The sequence below is a fragment of the Carettochelys insculpta genome, chromosome 12 (assembly GCF_033958435.1).
Source record: "Carettochelys insculpta isolate YL-2023 chromosome 12, ASM3395843v1, whole genome shotgun sequence".
NCBI lineage: Eukaryota > Metazoa > Chordata > Testudines > Carettochelyidae > Carettochelys > Carettochelys insculpta.
Genome location: NC_134148.1, coordinates 41,577,742 through 41,596,177, shown reverse-complemented (window position 1 = coordinate 41,596,177; position 18,436 = coordinate 41,577,742). Strand labels below are relative to the sequence as shown.

The 18,436-nt window shown below is 43.8% G+C and overlaps 1 long non-coding RNA gene across 1 annotated transcript; it reads left to right on the top strand.

Annotated features, from left to right (window-relative positions):
• Positions 1-4,087: 4,087 nt before the first annotated feature.
• Positions 4,088-18,147, top strand: LOC142019739 (uncharacterized). The gene is made up of 4 exons (XR_012647175.1): positions 4,088-4,119; positions 4,695-4,804; positions 12,436-12,501; positions 18,031-18,147. It is a non-coding gene; the product is annotated as an uncharacterized LOC142019739 (long non-coding RNA).
• The last annotated feature ends 289 nt before the right edge of the window (positions 18,148-18,436 follow it).

Below are 18,436 nucleotides of genomic sequence, written 5' to 3'. Positions count from 1 at the left end.
CTGCAACCACACCCCAGTAGAGTGGAGCAGAATTTGGACCATCACGTCTCACTTGTCACACATAGAATAAACCTCTTTCACTCTTATTTTCTGCTTGGGTGAGTAGCTTTGTTCCAATGTGTCTCCTCGTGTAGCTTAACCAAAGAGAGAGAGGTTCATCACTAGGCACTATGTAGTATGTTCTCTTGCTGGGTGAAACTGGGAAATCACCCTCCCCCTCACCCCTCTTCCCAGGGCTTCAGATGCCTCACCTGTACAAAGGGAAGCACTGTTATTGCTTCTGTGTCATTTCATGGCTCCTAGGAGTCACAGTGGTGGCCTACGGCGCCATCACACCAAGCGCTGTACAAACAGAACAAAAAGGCAGCCCAGCCCAAGGACCTTGCAACACAGTGATCCTGACTCCCCTTTGTACAGTGCTTTCTGACAGCATTAGGAGTGAGATCATGGCTCTATTGAAGTCAATGGCAGAATGCCAAGGGACCTCACTGAGCCAGGATTTCACCGCAGAAGCTGTGTGTGTATATACACGTTGGTATGTGTAGATGCAGAGCATTGGAGGAGACTGTTTCATGCTGCTCACACAGGGCAAGATACCAATATCCCTCCCCTTACTCCTTGACCAGTTCTCTGATGTCAGTGGCACCGGACCCCAGCTTGGGTACTGCTCAAATTATGGATCCCGGTGATGACAATGGGAATGAGGCGTATGGCACATGCTAAAGGGGTCATTGCTGCTCTGGTGTAGTAGCCATTTGCCCCCCTTTTGTTTTATAAAGTGACCTGGTTTTGATGCACCCCAAGAGCTGAGCATGTGGCAGGAAAGCCCCCAGCAGTATGTTCTCCCAGGCAGCCCCCTGGCACTGCTGTCTGTGCCTCGTGCTCCTGCCAGCAGCACTTTGTTTGATCAGTGGCTCAGACTCTTCCAACTTGCGCCAAAGACACACACCGCTGACACCACGGGGAACACTAAGTGACTCGGCCAATTAATAACACGCTCAGGCACCGCTGCAACCAACGGAATGTCAGGTGTCACCAAGAGAGAAGACACAGATGTGGTCACACAAACCAGGCCTACAGTACCTTGCTCTGCTGTCCACGGTCCACGGTCCCAGAGTAGCCACTCCCTTAGGGAGTCAGCCAAGTCAACAACAGATCTCCTATCTCTCACTGTGCAAAACTTTCTCCTCAAAACCACCCTGTTGCTGTCAGCTGCTCCTTTATCTCTAGCCTCCAGCAGTCAGCATACGCAAAAGATGGGCCTTTCAGCCAGGCTGAGGTGATAGAAAGGATGTGGATACATTGGAGGGGGCCCAGCGAGGGCAACCAAAATGATTAGGGGACTGGAGCACATGACCTGTGAGGAGAGGCTGAGGGATTTGGGCTTATTTAGTTTGCAGAAGATAACAGTAAGGAGCAATTTGATAGCAGTCTTTCACTTCCTGAAGCGGGGCTCTAAAGTGGATGGAGATCAGCTGTTCTCAGTAGTGACAGAGGGCAGAACAGGGAGCAATCGTCTCAAGTTATAGAGCAGGAGGTGTAGGTTGGATATTAGAAAAAACTATTTCACTAGGAAGGTGGTGAAGCACTGGAATGCGTTACCACGAGAGGTGGTGGAATTTCCACCCCTAGAGGATTTTAAGTCTGGGCTTCACAAAGCCCTGATTAGGATGATTTAGTTGGGTTGATCCTGCTTTGGTCAGGGGGCTGAACTCTATGACATCTTGAGGTTCCTTCCAGCCCTAGGATTCTATGATTCCATGATTTGTTTGCTAGGCAGATAAGTTTTTTTTGTTCTTAAGCATCATCATTGAGCCATTGGTAGTGGAACATGGCTTCTATTACAGTAAGTCACAATCTTGAGTCTGGACCAGGTCAGCAGAGACTGAAGCGTGTTACCACCCTCTGTTGTCTCACTGGTGACTTATGGGAAGTGAGTTGATGGGCTAAGATGAATTTGCAGTAGGCAGGTACCTCAATTTGTGCAGTAGACAGGCATGCCCTCATCACCAGCTCCGTCTGGCTCAGGACTGTGGTGCTTTGGTGGAGACGGATCAGACACTAAACTCAGTGGGTATCATTAGAAAGACTCGCACTGACTTCCCTTTGGACCAGCCCCACAACAAGGTGAGATGTTCCCTGTTCCTCTTTCTGTACCTGTTCAATGAATGACCATTGGGTTTCGCTCCCCAGGCCTTTCTTGAGCACTGCAATTTACATTAAAGTCCAAAAAACACTTTTTCTCCTCATGTGACACAGGGCCCTAGGTCAAACGAAGCTGAGGTTTTCAATTCCCTCCTCTGCCAGCTTCACCGCAGGCTTATTTCTATTCTGGAAGCAGAAGACCCTGGCTTTGGAATCGGAAGGTCCAGGGTCATTCCAAGCTTTGTTGCCTAGTCTCTCCATGCCACACTTCCCCATTGACGAAACGGGGCAGGTGACATTCCCTTTGACTGTGTGGACAGGAAGCTCTTTGGGGGAGGAAGTGGCTCTTACTCTGGGTACATTCAGCATGTAGCACAACAGGGCCATGATGCTAGAACACAAAGGCCGTGTCTACACGTGCACGCTACTTCGAAGTAGTGGCGCCAACTTCGAAATAGCGCCCGTCACGGCTGCACGTGTTGGGCGCTATTTCGAAGTTGAAATTGACGTTAGGTGGCGAGACATTGAAGTCGCTAACCCCATGAGGGGATGGGAATAGCGCCCTACTTCGAAGTTGAACGTCGAAGTAGGGCACGTGTAGACGATCTGCGTCCCACACCATCGAAATAGCGGGGTCCGCCATGGTGGCCATCAGCTGAGGGGTTGAGAGATGGTCTCTCTCCAGCCCCTGCGGGGCTCTATGGTCATCGTGTGCAGCAGCCCGTAGCCCAGGGCTTCTGGCTGCTGCTGCCGCAGCTGGGGATCCATGCTGCATGCACAGGGTCTGCAACCAGTTGTCGGCTCTGTGGATCTTGTGTTATTTAGTGCAACTGTGGCTGGGAGGGGCCCTTTAAGGGAGTGGCTTGCTGTTGAGTCTGCCCTGTGACCCTGTCTGCAGCTGTTCCTGGCACCCTTATTTCTATGTGTGCTACTTTGGCGTGTAGACGTTCCCTCGCAGCACCTATTTCGATGTGGTGCTGCCCAACGTCGAAGTTGAACGTCGACGTTGCCAGCCCTGGAGGACGTGTAGACGTTATTCATCGAAATAGACTATTTCGATGTCGCTACATCGAAATAAGCTATTTTGATGTAGCGTGCACGTGTAGACGTAGCCAAATTGTGTTTTCCAGTGGTTTTGCCGCACGCATGCAGATGCTTGTAGTTCATATTCACAGATACATAGAAGGCCGGAGCAACAGGCCACAGAACTTCTCCAAAATAATTCCTAGGGCAGTTCTTTTAGAAAAGCGCCCACTCTTGATTTTAAAATGGTCCATGATAAAGAATCCACTCTTGCCTTTGCTTGTCCATCATTCGTGCTGTTTGCTTTGGTATTGGTACTGCCACAGCTGTCCAGTTTCTTTCTTCTCCCATTTTGTCCACTCATTTTCACGGTCTGTCAGGCATGAACATTTCTTTCCTTGCCAAAAGGTAAATTACTAAGTTTGGCTTTTCAACAATTTTACAGGCACAGAAACAGTCACATTAGCAAAAGGAAAGGCCAGGTCCATAAAGATAAGGCCTCTATAAAATGAGCTAAGTGAGGGAAAGGTTAGCCATGTTAGCTCAACAGCCAAGTTAAACAAGACACATTCAGATGCCCCATCAAAATCTCTCACACACCCACTGCAATGTCCAGAGGATTTGATAGATCTTTGCAAAAGCCAGGGTGGAAAGACAGGCGGCGGCAACATTGGAGGCTGGGATTTTCAGTGGAGATCGGTGCCTAAATTTTATAGAAATTCAGGTGGGTTGTCTGTCTCCCCTACACTTTTTTGCTACAACCCAGCTGTAGCCAATATATGAGGGCTACTGCATAACTGAATCCAAGTTCTTCAATCATGTGAACTTTGGTGGAGAATGTGGCAAGGAAGGGAGCCTTCATTGTGCTGTGCAGGGTAACAGTTGTGTGTTCTGTGTCCTACAGCTTTCCATTTGAGACGCTGTTGGAAGCAACGAATGTTGTATGTTCAGGTGAGACTGTTACACTCACTCTGTGCACTCTCCTGCAGCCTTTGCTTTGGTTCTGTGATCTCTTTTTTCATTAATGTACAACAAAAGTCACTTAGGCTGAATATACCTGGTCATTCTCCATCTATTGTTAAAACCCACTAGTCCTCTGGTGAAGAGGGATACAGGTCAGACCTGGGAGTTGCATGGCTGGTGCAGGGCTGGGAGTCCGTGGCAACGAATTGTTATGTTCTTATGGTTGGATGGCAAAGAAAACTTTTTAAAAAATCTTGACAACTGTACAAGGGAATTGGACAGACGCTAGCAAACTCATTTCATGTGGCTGGTTGCTTTGCAGTCTGTCAAAAGGTAGCTTAGCTACTCTTGGCCCAGGTGGGATTCGGGCTATTGGCCTAGAAAGGAAGGGTCTATAATCCAGTCATCAAGTCCTGAGACATCCAGTTCCCCAGAATTATGCATTAAAAAACCCTCAAAATAGGATCCACAATAGGCTTTAAAATTCACAGGCTTCTATACAAGCCAGTCTCATTCGCTGGATTGCACAAGCTTTGGTTAAAAAATTCTATGTGTATTTGCAGGTGTAAAATCAGCCACCAGAGGGAGCCCTTGTAGGCCAATGTTTGCAAGACTGACAAGGAATTGGAACCGCTCATGACAAGTTCCATGGAGTCTGCAGTTTTCAGTTCTGGTGCGTTCTCTAGTACGTCAAACACACAGACAACGGCCTGTGTTGGCAACAGCCAAAGGGACATCATAATTTTTAGAAAAAAAAATCTATTATTTGACAGTGCAATAGCAAGTGGACCAGCCGAGCAAATGGTGTGTCCTAGGCTCACCTAGTCTGTGGGTTGCCTGGGACTTTCCCAGATGGTTTCCTTAAACATTAATGCAACTGCCCAGATGAAAAAGAGATGAGCCCAAGCAGCTGGGATTATTATTTATGCTATTGTGTGGGTGCCAGAAAGACGCTGCCCTTGCCCTGAAGAGTTCACAAAGTGTCTGATCCTGGAAGCTGTCCCCTTACCCTCATGAGCAACCCTCCAGCAAGCAAGTGGCTCAGAATACAGGACAGGAAGAGAATGGCAGAGAGCTTTCTTTGTGCAGTTCAGACTTGCCTCTTGAGGGCTCTTGTTTTAATTCCCGCCCACTTTGTTCCACTGACATTTGCATTGTTTTTACCAGGAGACCAGGCGGGGGGCCGGAACAAAGGGGAAGTGAGGAAGGGACAGCAGTAGCGGGTGAGGCAATCGGGAAGGGACACAATGGGGCACAGGTAGAGATGGGATTGAAATGGGAGGAAGACGGGTGAGGCAGGATAAGGGAAGGGAACAGCAGAGCCAGCTGCAGGTGCTCAGGTAACACGGGGCAGTGAATGTAACAAGAAGGGAGGAGTAGGACGGGGATGTTAACTATTGCAAAGCACGAATCCAGCATGGCGCATGGCAAGCAGCAAACTGCAGGGCAAAGAAAGGGGCACTACGTTTGCAGTCAGTGTTCCCTGTGAGCTGAGTGCTCGGGCAGTGGCCCAGGAGAGATTCAAGTGCCTCCCAGCTGATTTGCGGAGTGCCCACAACACCCGCAGGCAGCAGCGTGTTTCTCCTGGTGGCACACATCTCCATACTCCTTGGTGCACATAACAACATTTATCCTACCCATGGATGAAAGAAAAGAATAGAGGGGAAACCTGCTTGCAACCCAGGTCTCCCCCTCTACTGTTCATCTCAGCCCATTCACAAGCATTTAAGCTATTGTTTGCCATGCTTACGCTAGGTTATCAAAACACGCCATCTTTGAGAAATGCACCTTTTTCCCAGCTAGCCGTACCTGGGACAAATGTGTGTAGCTTACCACAAACATTAGAGAGGGTCCAGAGTAGCCTTTAGCAAGGTACTAACTCCTTCCAGTTTACTGACAGGCAAATGACAAGGGAAAAAACTCCATTGTGGAGCTTTTAGCAAAAGCAAAGTGGGGTTGTTAACTATGTGAGCTAAACATCTTCCATTCTTTAGTAATCATAATACTGAGTTCATATTACCCTAGGCTCTCTTCTCCACTGGTGCTAATTGCAACACCACCACTGAAGTGGATGGCATGGCTTCAGGTTTACACCCGTGCCAATGAAAGCCATAAGGAGGCTTCTCAAATGTCCCTGCTAATGAGAAACAGTGCTCGTTTTTCCCCTCAAAGTTCCCGGTGTTTCATGCAAGGCTGGCATCCCCTTTGCTTGTATTGCAGAATCCACTTACCCCCAAAATACAGCCCGATGAAACTGATGTTCACCAGAACAGAAAAAGTTATTCACCAGAACAGAACACAGCTCCCAGCATTGTAAGTCTCCTGCTTTAATAGCTTGTCTCTCGGACATTGCATCCCATCTTTGAGCCTGGGCAGAGTGGGAGCAGAGTTCTACCCACTGTTTGTTTTTCATGATGTTTGCTTTGTGTAATGGACTAGTCCTACCCTTCCAGAAACTGCATTGTTCTGTTGACTGCAAGAAAAAAAACCTAGAGAAAGTGGGCTGATGAAAGGGAACCCTGTAGTTACAATTTCTTGGTCAGTTGACTAGTCTTAGCGGGGTAGCTGTGTTAGGCTGTAGCCTCACAAATAACAAGCAGTCCTAGAGCACCTTAGAGACTAGTAAACTTCTTAGGTCATGAGCTTCAGATGAAGAAGTGGGTCTTGCCCACGAAAGCTCATGACCTAATAAATGTGTGAATCTCTAAGGCAGTACAGGGCTGCTTGCTATTTGCCAGGTTAACTCAGCTTAGAGTCAGCTGACATTATTGAACCCTGTTGTGAAAATAGTGCATTTGTGATACCAAAGTGTTCCACCAGATATGCATTTGAAATGGTCAAATACTTTCTGAACAAGCAATTTAAAAAGCGGACCTTGGAAGAATCCCACCATCTGACCTAGGTGATCCATTATTCATTTTAAATGCTTCGTCTCGTAAAAACAACAAATGAAACAGTTATTCACAAATTCTGCCCAGTGAAATGAAGTATTTTTAAAGTATTGGATCCTCCCTGTTCCATCCACACCTCACTCAGTCCCCATTAACTCATATTTTAGCGACAGTAAACCCTCAAGGTAATGGACTAGTAGGAGGGGAGGGGTGTCTGTTAAAACAGAAAAATCCATTATATTGAAGAGTTTACTCTGAGATCAGTGGCTCCTCCGGATCTGAGCCCCCCCCATGCACTGTCCTGATCCCAGCCACAGTGGGGCAGGGTGGTGGGGGGGGCGGACCCAGTGGCAGCGGTAGCTCTCCAAGCCATGGCTAGGGATCCCCTGGCTGCAGTGATCCCAGCTGCGGCCAGGGACCCTGTGGCTGTGGTGATCCCAGGTGTAGGGAAGGGGAGTGTGTACCTGCAGAGGAAGTGGCTCTCCCAGCTGTGGCCAGGGATCCTGCTGCTGCAGCAGTGATCCCATTTTATTTGGGGGGAGGATGGCAGACGTCCGTTATTACCGATGTCCAGTAAAATGGGGTCTGCGATACCAAGGGTTTACTGTAGCTTTAATCAGGTATGTGGTGTGTGCGCACGTGTGCGTGTGTGTGTGAGAGAGAGAGAGAGAGAGAAGGGTCTGAACGCCCTCCTTCCCAACCCCATGTTTAGTTTCTTTCCCTGCTGCACTGTGCAGCAGCAGTCTGCAGGGAATGCTGAGAGAATGAAAGGCTCCTGGGAGCTGTAATTCCTCGGCCAGCTCCCTGCCTAGAGAGGTGGCCCTGCAGCAAGGCATTGACTACATTTCCCAGCATGCCCTTGGCCACTAGCAGCAGGCTGGCCCTATCAAAGAAGGTGGAGGCCAGGAGGGTCATTTGGCCTAGGTCTCAGGAGACAAAGGGGCCTCAAATTTTGACATTTTTCTACCAAGCCATTTCCATTTAGTATACACCTTGCAGTTATAACAGAGAGAACAAAAGAAGCTATATATACACCCACAAAAATATTTAAATCATTGTGGCACCTCAAGTCTTTGCCAATTTTTCAGTCATATCTGAATATTCATCTGTGTGACAGGAGACTGGAATAACTTCTGTGATTAATGATTCTATATTATGAAACACTGTTTATAGTCTTTCCATAGTTTAGCGCTTCTGAAAGTCGTAATTAATTCTGTTACTGTAAAGTGATTTTGCTTGGTCTGAGGATGAGTTTAGCCAGTTAATTAAATGTTTATCTCTGTATAGGAGATTTTCATATTCCTACTTTTTCTTATGTGTCTTCCTATATAATAACCATATCAGGCTCAGCTGCAAGCAAGCTCTTCTCCAGTTTTAGATTCACCTTTAAAGGCTTTCTTGTGATAATAAACTTTTAATTCCAGTTGCTTAATAAACTTTCTATCTAATCTGGTAATTGCCCTGTGTTCATATTCATAATAACGCACCAGTTATTCATCATCATCGTCAATAACCATGGGCTCAGCGCCCATTGGTGTCTGATGCCCCTCTCACTATTTCCTTCCATCTTTCCCTATCCAGTGCGGAGTGGCTTAGTTTCTGTAGATGAGCTCCGCACCAATCTACTATATAATCTATCCATTCTCTGTGGGGTCTGCCTCTCCTATTCGAACCATCCATTATGCCGAATACGAGGGTCTTGATTTTTCATTCGTCGTTCATTCTGCAAATATGTCCAAATAGTTGTAGCTTCCATTTTATAGCCTTCTGCAGCAGGTTCTCTTTTGGCTGTATCTTTCTATATAATTCCTCATCTGTGACCTTCTCAGAATCTTTCTATAACAGCTCCTTTCGAACACCAGTATTCTTCTTTTCGAATCTTTCGTTATCACCCATGTCTCACATCCATATAACATGCTGCTGAATACACACGTTTTCAAGACACCCAGCTTCGTTCTTAAGCTAATTGCTTTGCTCTTCCAGATCTTATCCATCGCCTTCAAACTTGCTCTTGCTTTTGCTATTCTAGTCGCTATTTCCTTCTTACAGTCTATCTCATATGTTATGATGCTCCCCAGATATGTGAACTCTACATTTTCTAGTTCAACACCATCAACACTGATCTTCCTTCCTATTTCCTTATCTCCAACATGAGTTATCACCAGTTCTGAGAGGAATTTAATAACAGGAACACGTTAGCAGATGAAATTTCATGACTTTGAAATAAGGCTATAAGGGCCATAGTAAATAACACTGCCAAACCATTATTATATAACATTCATTGTGAAGTATATACAATTAAAATTTTGTGTGCCCAATAGCTTTTAGTGAGTTAATTTGTTGTCTTTTCAAAGAACCCCTTTACAAAAATGAAGCAAAGATTTTAAAGTGGGACACGTAAGAGACGGCAAAAGCAACAGAGTGAAGCATCAGTTAAGAGTTTAAAGCCAATAAATAACATAATTTCTCACCATTAGGCAGTGACCATACTGACATTAATACTTTCAGTTGTGATGATGAAATAATTTTACCCACAAATGACATTTCAATGCCACTGCCTCAAAATGAGGTTATTAATCAAGCTATAGAAATCCTACAGTAGCAATAAGTGCAGAAACTATGCTTGATTTTGAGACTATGCATGAAACCTCAGTATCTCGTAAAGATAACTATGTTACAAGGAAATCAGATAGTAGAACAGCACTAGCTGACTGTTCCATTGAAAACTTACTCCTGAGTGAAATAAACACAGAAACCGATAACTGGAAAAAACTCTTTGAGCTCATTTTGATACCATTCCTTTTCTTTCTGGATGGGGATTGGCTTTGTCTGCTTCCAGTCAATGTATCAGTTACCCTACAAATGTAAACTTGCTTGGTATGACTGAGCTTCTTTGCAAGTATGCCCCACTTTTATCAGGCCGTTTTAACTGTATTTGTGAATTGCAGGCGAGCGGAAAATGCATGCAAGTCCATTATCTGTCTACCACAATACAAAACAAGTGTAGTGAGTGGTGCAGAATATTCATGTAAACAGCAGTTTTTGAAGATCTATGACATGCAAAGTACTTTTCAATTATTATTGATGCAAATCCAGACTGTTCTCATAAAAGAACAGCCGACCTTCGTTGTTTGATATATTAAAATTGCAGGATGTTCACAGGTTTCAGTCGAAGAACAATTCATTTTGTTCAATATTTTCACACACAAAATATCGGAATAGAAATCATCACTTGTGTATTACAAATTCTGGAAGGCTTTGCATTAAAATTTTCAAGTCTGCATTGGCCAAGCCTATGACAATGGATCCAATATGGCTGGGAAGAACAAAGGAGTACAAGCAGTCCTTCTTGAGCAAAATCCAAACTGTATTTGCTTCAGTTATGGCAACCACACACTAAATCTTGCCAGCGCTGATTGCACTAAATCATGCAAGGAAGCAATCACATACTTCGGAACAGTCCTGCAGTTGGACAACCTCTTCAGTAGCAGTCCTCGAAAGTGGTAAATTCCGAAGCAGCATCTGCCCATTTCAATTCACGGCATGTCAACAACAAGACGGTCAAATTGAATTGATGGCGTGAACCCAGTTGCATAGCATTAGGACTATGTGAGAAAGGCTTTAATTGAGTTTGCCTCTTTTACTCTCAGGCTTACTGAGCTTAAGTCAATTCAGAAATATACATTCAAACTTCAATTCATTTTAATGTCATCCATGTGGGTGAAGCTGCTTAAAATGATCCATGAAAGTGATCTTGTAACGGAAGCATGCAGCGCTACATTAGATGTTGAGGGATAATATTGAACAATTTCTTTAAAATAATTTAAAAGATTCATGATCAATGGGATGGGACCCTTTTGAATCCAAATCAGTAGCACAGAACATTGCCATTTCATCTGTTTTCCTCAAATTGCAACCTAACACCTCAATCTGTTCAGAAAGTCACTATCAAGTCAATTTTTTTTGTTCTTATTGATGCCACCAAATCTGGTCTCACATATTGATTTGAGTCACTGCAACAAATTTGTATAATTTTGGGATCCCTTTGGGAATTGAGAGAACTAAGTGGTGATGATCTGTACTGACTGAGCAGCTGAACGGTTTTAGCAAAGGTAACAATAAAATTTCAAGAGATCTCTGTGATGAGATGATCTTCCTGAAACATATACATTCCATCACTTAAAAGCGGATTGCAAGCCAAAAGAACTGCTTCAAGAAATAGTCAGTCTTGGCATGTCGACTGTACTTCCTAATATGACCGTTGCATTACGTATTTTTGTCAGTCTCCTTGCATCAGGTACTTCAGGTGAATGCACATTCGGTGTTTTAAAACATGTAGAGAACTATCACTATTCTATAATGAGCATTTGAGGGAGCTTGCAATGCTTAATATTAACAGTGATGTTGCACATAATTAGATTTTTTTTCAATTATAAATGAGTTTGCACACAACAAATCCAGAAAACCATTCCTAAAACAAAGAGTTTTGCTTGCAGTGGAAACTTTGCCCTTAAAGTTACATTTTTAATACACATTCTATTGGTATAAGGACTTAATTGTCTCAAACGTCCATTTTCATATATTCTTTTGGTTTCAGTGTGACCCTGTGGATAAGAAGTTAGACAGGTTGGTGGCCTGGGGCTAGGTAGGGGGCCATTCAATTCAAAGTGGCCCATGTCCTGGGCTTCTGTTATTCTCTGCGAGGGCCTGGCAACAGGAAAGGGGAGGGGGATGAGTGGGGAGCTGTGAAACCCCTGAACCGCACTTGACATGCATGCAGATGGCTGCTGCAAAGGGGTGCGGTGGAGAACATGGGTGCTTTGGCCCAGATCTCACCATCAGAAGACTGGAGTACTTTGGAATATTGTTTTCCTCTTCTGATATTACAACAAGATCCGAGATGCTAATTTCTATAAAACGTTTTTTACTGCACACATTTTTAGTGTGTTATAACAAAATTGTTTTACCAGTCACTGTTTCCCCTCAACTTTTTCATTCACCTCTCTCAGGCACGCTCCTTGCATGACAATTTTGAACTCCTTTATGTTTAAAAAAATTGCTGTCCATGTATACAAAAAAAGTTGCCCACCCCCTACAGAAGTTCCTGCATTTGGGCCTGTCAGTTGAACTACCGGCCTGGCCTGCACTACCGTAGGCTTTGCTGTTATAGCTGAGGTGCAGCCTGAGCAGAGGGAAGGAGAGCCTTTGCTGGCATGCCTACACCGCCTCCCTGAAAGACATCTGAAAACAGAGGCACTCCTTCAGCAGCCTCGTTGCGTCGACAGTCAGGGGTCTTTTGGTATAGCTATGTTAACTATGGGAGCAATCCTTGTAACTGACTACTATGGAAGTGACCTCCTAGGCTACACTAAGCTTGACTAACCCCAGTCTCCTCCTTCTTGTTTCATTACAGAGCAACCCAGCCTGGAATTCATGGATTTTCTACTATTATAGGATGTTTCTACACATGCTGAAAGTGGTATGCTAAAAAATGGCCCGAAATATGCTAATGAGGCACGGATGCAAATTCCCCATGCCTCATTAGCATAATGGCACGTGATTTGGAGTCCGGAAGACGTTCTTCTGGACTCCAAAATGCTGTTTAGAAGTGCGACCCCTGGGAGGTTTCTTCTGGAAGAAAGTCCTTCTTCCGGAGGCCTCTTCTTCCCAAAAATTTTCAGGAAGAAGGGGCCTCCAGAAGAAGGACTTCCTAGTTCAGAGAAACTCCATTGTTTGTTGGTCCCTTGGCATTACTGGAATAAACCAAATATTTTAATATTCATCATTTACAGGCTGTTTAACCAGTACAGGTTGAACCTCTCTTATCCAGCACCCTTGGGACCTAACCAGTGTCGGACAAGAGAATTTGCTAGACCATAGGAGGTCATATTGTCTAGCAGCATTACCAACACTTCCACTGCTTACTCTCAGAAGGCATTTAGGGCAAATTAGAGCTAAAGAAGGGCATGCACCATCTTCATAACAGCACAGAACAGTGAGAGCCAGGACTCATGGCTGTAAACCAACTTTATGGGACCACAGAACAGAACACCACTGGTCATTACCTACAGCCCCTAACTCAAACCACTGAAACACATTATTAAAGATGTACAACCTATCCTTAATCAGGATGCCATGCTCCAGAAGGCCCTAGGCGACAGGCCTGTTGTCTCCTACAGACAACCTCCCAACCTTATGAGGATTCTCACTCATAATCACAGTCTATACCACAGGAACACCAGTCCTAGAACTTTTCCTTGCAGCAAAGCCTGTTGCCAAGTTTGTCCACAGATCTATTCTGGAGATACCACCACTGGACCTAACCAGAATCATGGGCACATTTTCATGTTCCTCAAGTAACATCATATATGCCATCATGTGCCAACAATGCCCAGATGCTTTGTGTATCAGACAGACTTCAAACTCTCTTTGACAAAGAATTAATGGGCATAAAACAGACATAAAAACACTCCTGATCCACAAACTGGTCAGTCACCACTTTAATGGAGTAGGGCCATTCTGTTAATGACCTGAAAGTTTGTGTCTTACTGAAGAGGAATTTTCACAACACTTTGGAAAGAGAGGCTGCTGAACTCTCTTTTATATTCAAATTCGACACATTAACATGTGGTTTGAACCTGTTTGGAAATTTGTTAGGTCATTATAGAGGCTCTTTTGCATATTTGGCTAAATCTAATTCTTGACTCCCACCCCACTTCTGCCCCCTACTCTCTGATTTGCTCACCTTGATAATATTTTCCTGGTTTGTCAACCTTGATTACTACTTTTGGTTCTTTGTGCCTTAAATATTGAGTCTGCTCTGGTATGGCTAAGGTTTGAAGAAGTGGGTCTGTCCCGCGAAAGCTCATCACCCAATAAATTATTTTGTTAGTCTTTAAAGTGCTACTGAACCTGCTTTTTTGTTTTTATGGGACCATGGGAAACTTGGCCACACTCATGAGAAGTGGTCGTCTGGCTAACTAACATCATGCCAGATTATGGATGTTGCTGGACAAGAGAGTTCCAGACTAGAGAGGTTCAACCTGTACATTATCTTAGTTGGTCACCACATGTCCCATTTTATTCCAAGCACCTTTGGCCAAGCCCAGATAAAAAGATGAATAAGCTGAATTATGTTCTCTCTGGTGGCGTTCCAATATTGTCCACCTATAATTCCCTAAAGTGCCAAGATGCTAAAACAGCACATCCAAGAATTCTTTAACTCTTAGTTCCTGGCCAGCATGATAGATGAGGAGCTGGCAAACATCATAGATGCTCAGAACACAAATAAATAAATAAGTAAACAGGAAAACCTCCATAAGGCAAAAGACCAAAAAAAAGAAAAAAAGATGGATCCTGGCTAAGGTTTTTCCATCGGGATTACAGGCATGCAATGATATCTACTCCCTTAGCAGCCTGGGGGACAAATGATATTTTGCTTTTAGGATGTTACAAACACCAGCTGTCCACACCCATGTATTATTTGCCCTTTTAAAAGCATATTTTCCTGTAACTTGGCACACAGACTGATTGCCACAGGATTTTTCATTCTTTAAATAAATACTGCATAATGCACCATAATTACATTCCGTGGATGGAAACTTAAAATGAGCAAAGAGGGATTCCAGACCTTCGTCTGTCATGTCATGCAAGTGGTAGAATGCCATAATATGTTGTGCAAGCACACGTACAAAGAAGTAAGTTCACACAATCTGCACACAAAAATAAATTGGGAAATTCAAAGTTATGGCTTCTGCAGAAACGGTAACTCAGCTCTTTTAGTGATACAGTACCATGATTTGCGGCAGTAACTTTTCTGCTTGCATAATGTGGCTCAATTACAGTTCCTGTGAACACCACAAATATGAACATGCGAGCGTTTGTAAAATGTCATCTGTGCAGCACTACGAGTGTTGAGTTTTTGCTTTTAAAGTCTTCATTTTTTGTTTTGTTTGAGAACAACTAGGATTCTACTTCGTAAATGAAGTTGGTGCATGCCCTTCTTTCAGTGCTCTTCTATCATCAGGAACTCATTCATCTTGTGTACCTTAATGGGTAACCATCCTATTTTGAAATAGCTAAATGAAATCTTAGCAAGCTTTCAAAACTGAAATAATCCACTTCTGGACAGCCTCTGAAATTTCAGGCCAATACGTAAGTTCAAATGATGGTTTTTTTTTCCTCAACCACGTTGCGCATGCCGCATCCACAGTGAGACTGACTTTCCTAGCAGTATGAGATTTTGCTGGCATCATCTGCTGTGATCACCTGTTTGAAGTAGGCGATGGAGCATTTTGCAAGCCCATTCTGGTTTAGTGTGGAACAGTGCATGGACATTGCTAATCATCATCATCAACAACCATAGGCTTAGTGCCCATTGGTGTCTGATGCCTCTCTCACTATTTCTTTCCATCTTTCCTTGTCCTATGCGGATCAGCTTAGTTTCTGTAAACTAGCTCCACACCACTCTGCTAAACCATCTACCCATTTTGTGTGGGGTCTGCCACTCCTATATGAACCGTCTGCTATGCCAAATACCATGGTCTTGATTTTTCATTTGATTTTTGTCATTCATTCTGCAAATATGCCCAAATAGCTGTAACTTCCATTGTATACACTTCTGTACTCGGTTGTCTTTTGGCTGTATCTTCCTGTAAAATTCCTCATTGGTGACCTTCTGCATCCCTCCTATTCTCAGGATCTTTCTACAACAACTCCTCTCAAACACCAATATTCTTCTCTTTGAATCTTTCGTTATCACCCAGGTCTTACATCCATACAACATGCTGCTGAATACACACGTTTTCAAGATGCTCATCTTCACTCCTAAGCTAATCACTTTGCTTCTCCAGATCTTATCCATCGCCTTCAAACTCATTCTTGATTTCAATATTCTAGTCGCTGTTTCCTTCTTACAGTATAGATCATACGTTACGTTGCTCCCCAGATATGTGAATTTCTCTACATTCACTATTTCAACCCCATATACACTGATCTTCCTTCCTATTTCCTTATCTCCAAATACCATTGTTTTTGTTTTATTGATGTTCATAATCACTGTGTACCGCTTCCCTTCCCCCTTTAGCACCTGCACCACTTTTGCTAGCTTCTCCTCGTCTTCCTCAATGATAGCTATATCATTCACAAACCTCAAGTTATTGTTTCATTTCCCATGCACAGACATCCCTTCTACCTCTTCCTTGACCTTGTACACTGCTCTGTCTAGATGCATGATGAAGATACTCAGCGATATTGGATCGCCTTGTCTCGCACCGCTGCTTGTTCTAAACCAACTTCCCAAGTCCTCGCATGTTCTTACTTCTGCCTCCGCATTGCCACTGATATCCTTCAGCAACCGTATCAGTCTGCTACCCACTCTGTATGACTCCAACACTGCCCAAGTCACTTTCTGATCTACACTGTCAAATGCCTTCTGGGAGTCAACGAAGCAAGAGTAGATGTTCTTGTCCTTTTGTCGAGCTTTCTGCACTATCAATCTTAGGGCCCATATTGCTGTATGGTACTTCTATCTTTCCTGAACCCGGCTTGCTCATATGCTAGAAGCTCGTCTCTGTGATTTAGCCTCCCCATCAGTATGATCATCAGCACCTTGCCTAGATGACTCATCAGGGCAATTGTTCTGTAGTTCTTGCACTCCAATGTACTTCCGTTCTTGTGTATTGTCACTAGCACGGATCTTGTCCATTCCTCAGGTGCCTTCCCTTCTTTCCATGATATATTACATAGTTGGTGTATTTCCTGAATCATACTTTGTCTACTGCATTTGATCATCTGTCCCGTGTTCTTATCAGTTGTTCTTTTATCGTTTAGTCGTACTGGCATCAGATTTCATTCATATTGTTCTTTCACGGTCAGCACATTGTGACTCATCTGACCAACCCTTCTCCTTTATACAGGCCTGGGACTGGCATGGAACCCCTAGAGGCTTCATGGAGGAGTTACATTGCTAACAATGATTCTAAATGTAATGAGTTAATCTCATTGCAGAAGTGGTGCTAACTCAGGGCCAAAAAATACAGTCCTCAATAAAACATGGCTTCCATGTCAGTCAAGGACTGCATGTACTTGAAAGAAATCCAGCAAACAAACAAACAAACACTCTCTGAGTCATCAGTGAAATCTATAAGCTCATTTTTAGACTATTTTATGTGTGCATCAAAATATAGATTTGTCCCACATAAAATGGGTCGCTTCAGAGCTTTGCTTTAGGACTATGTTTCTCAACCTTTTTTATAAAGTACCCAGTCTAAAAAAAAATTATAAGTGCCCCTAGACTTCTCTCATGTACACCTAAGGGTACAAGTACCACTGATTGAGAAATGTGGTCCCAAGGTAATCTGAGGTCTTGAAACAAATGCCATTCAACCTTTCCAGATGACTTTGCCCTTTGCAGGAGTCAGATTTATTTGAATACCACTAAGTTACACCTCACTTAAAAACTACTTACTTACAAAAATATCACAAAAATAGAAGACTACTACTGAAAACTTGCTGACTTTGTAACATCTTATCAAATTAATGAATCAGAATAGAAATATTGTACTCACATTTCCGTGTAAGGCATATAAAGTAGTAGAAACAGGTCCTCATTTGAATGAACTTTTAGATTGTACTGACTTTACTAGTGGTTCTTTTATGTAACTTGTTGTAAAACTAGAAAAATAGCTAGACAAGTTGATGTACCCCCCACGGTACACGTACCCCTCATTGAGAAACACTGCTTTAGGATAATTTTTTTGGATAACTTTTTGTTAATGTCCCATTGTATTTTGGATCTTTGGGTTACAGTTCTGGCTCTGTAATTTTGCATGTCACAAGCTGTACCGTAACCTGTTAACTGTGCAGTTTTAGTAACTGGCTGAGTTCATGCGTAGCACAGGCTTTATAGAGGCTGATCAGTCTGATCCAATCACCGAGTCTCTCAATGGAAGGTCTCCATGATCCAATGGGTATTCCCCATCTACCACTTCTATTATTCTTCCTTCAGGGCACAACAGGAACAGCCTATCGGAAGATCCTGGTGGATGAAGGCTGAGGGCAGAAAGGAAGTACCTGTTGGAGAATGACTGGACGCATGCCCAGTCCACACGACTTCAGATAAAAGGAGGACTAACAATCTAAGGAAGTAGTTGGTAACTAACATGACTCATGTTCATGACACCGACTTCCTTTATTTCCCACCTCTTTCCCCCCCAAGGCCTGGCGCCTGTGTTAAACTCTGGATAGGACATTTCAAACAAGGCATGAAAATAAAATGATCTCAGGTGAGGATCCTGCCATTGGGCCCTTCTGATAACATTACACCCTGGCATTAACTGGTGGTAGTGCACAGCTAGGGCCATCCTCAAGTGCCCATGATGTTAATGGGCCTCATAGGGAGGGAAAACAAGTTT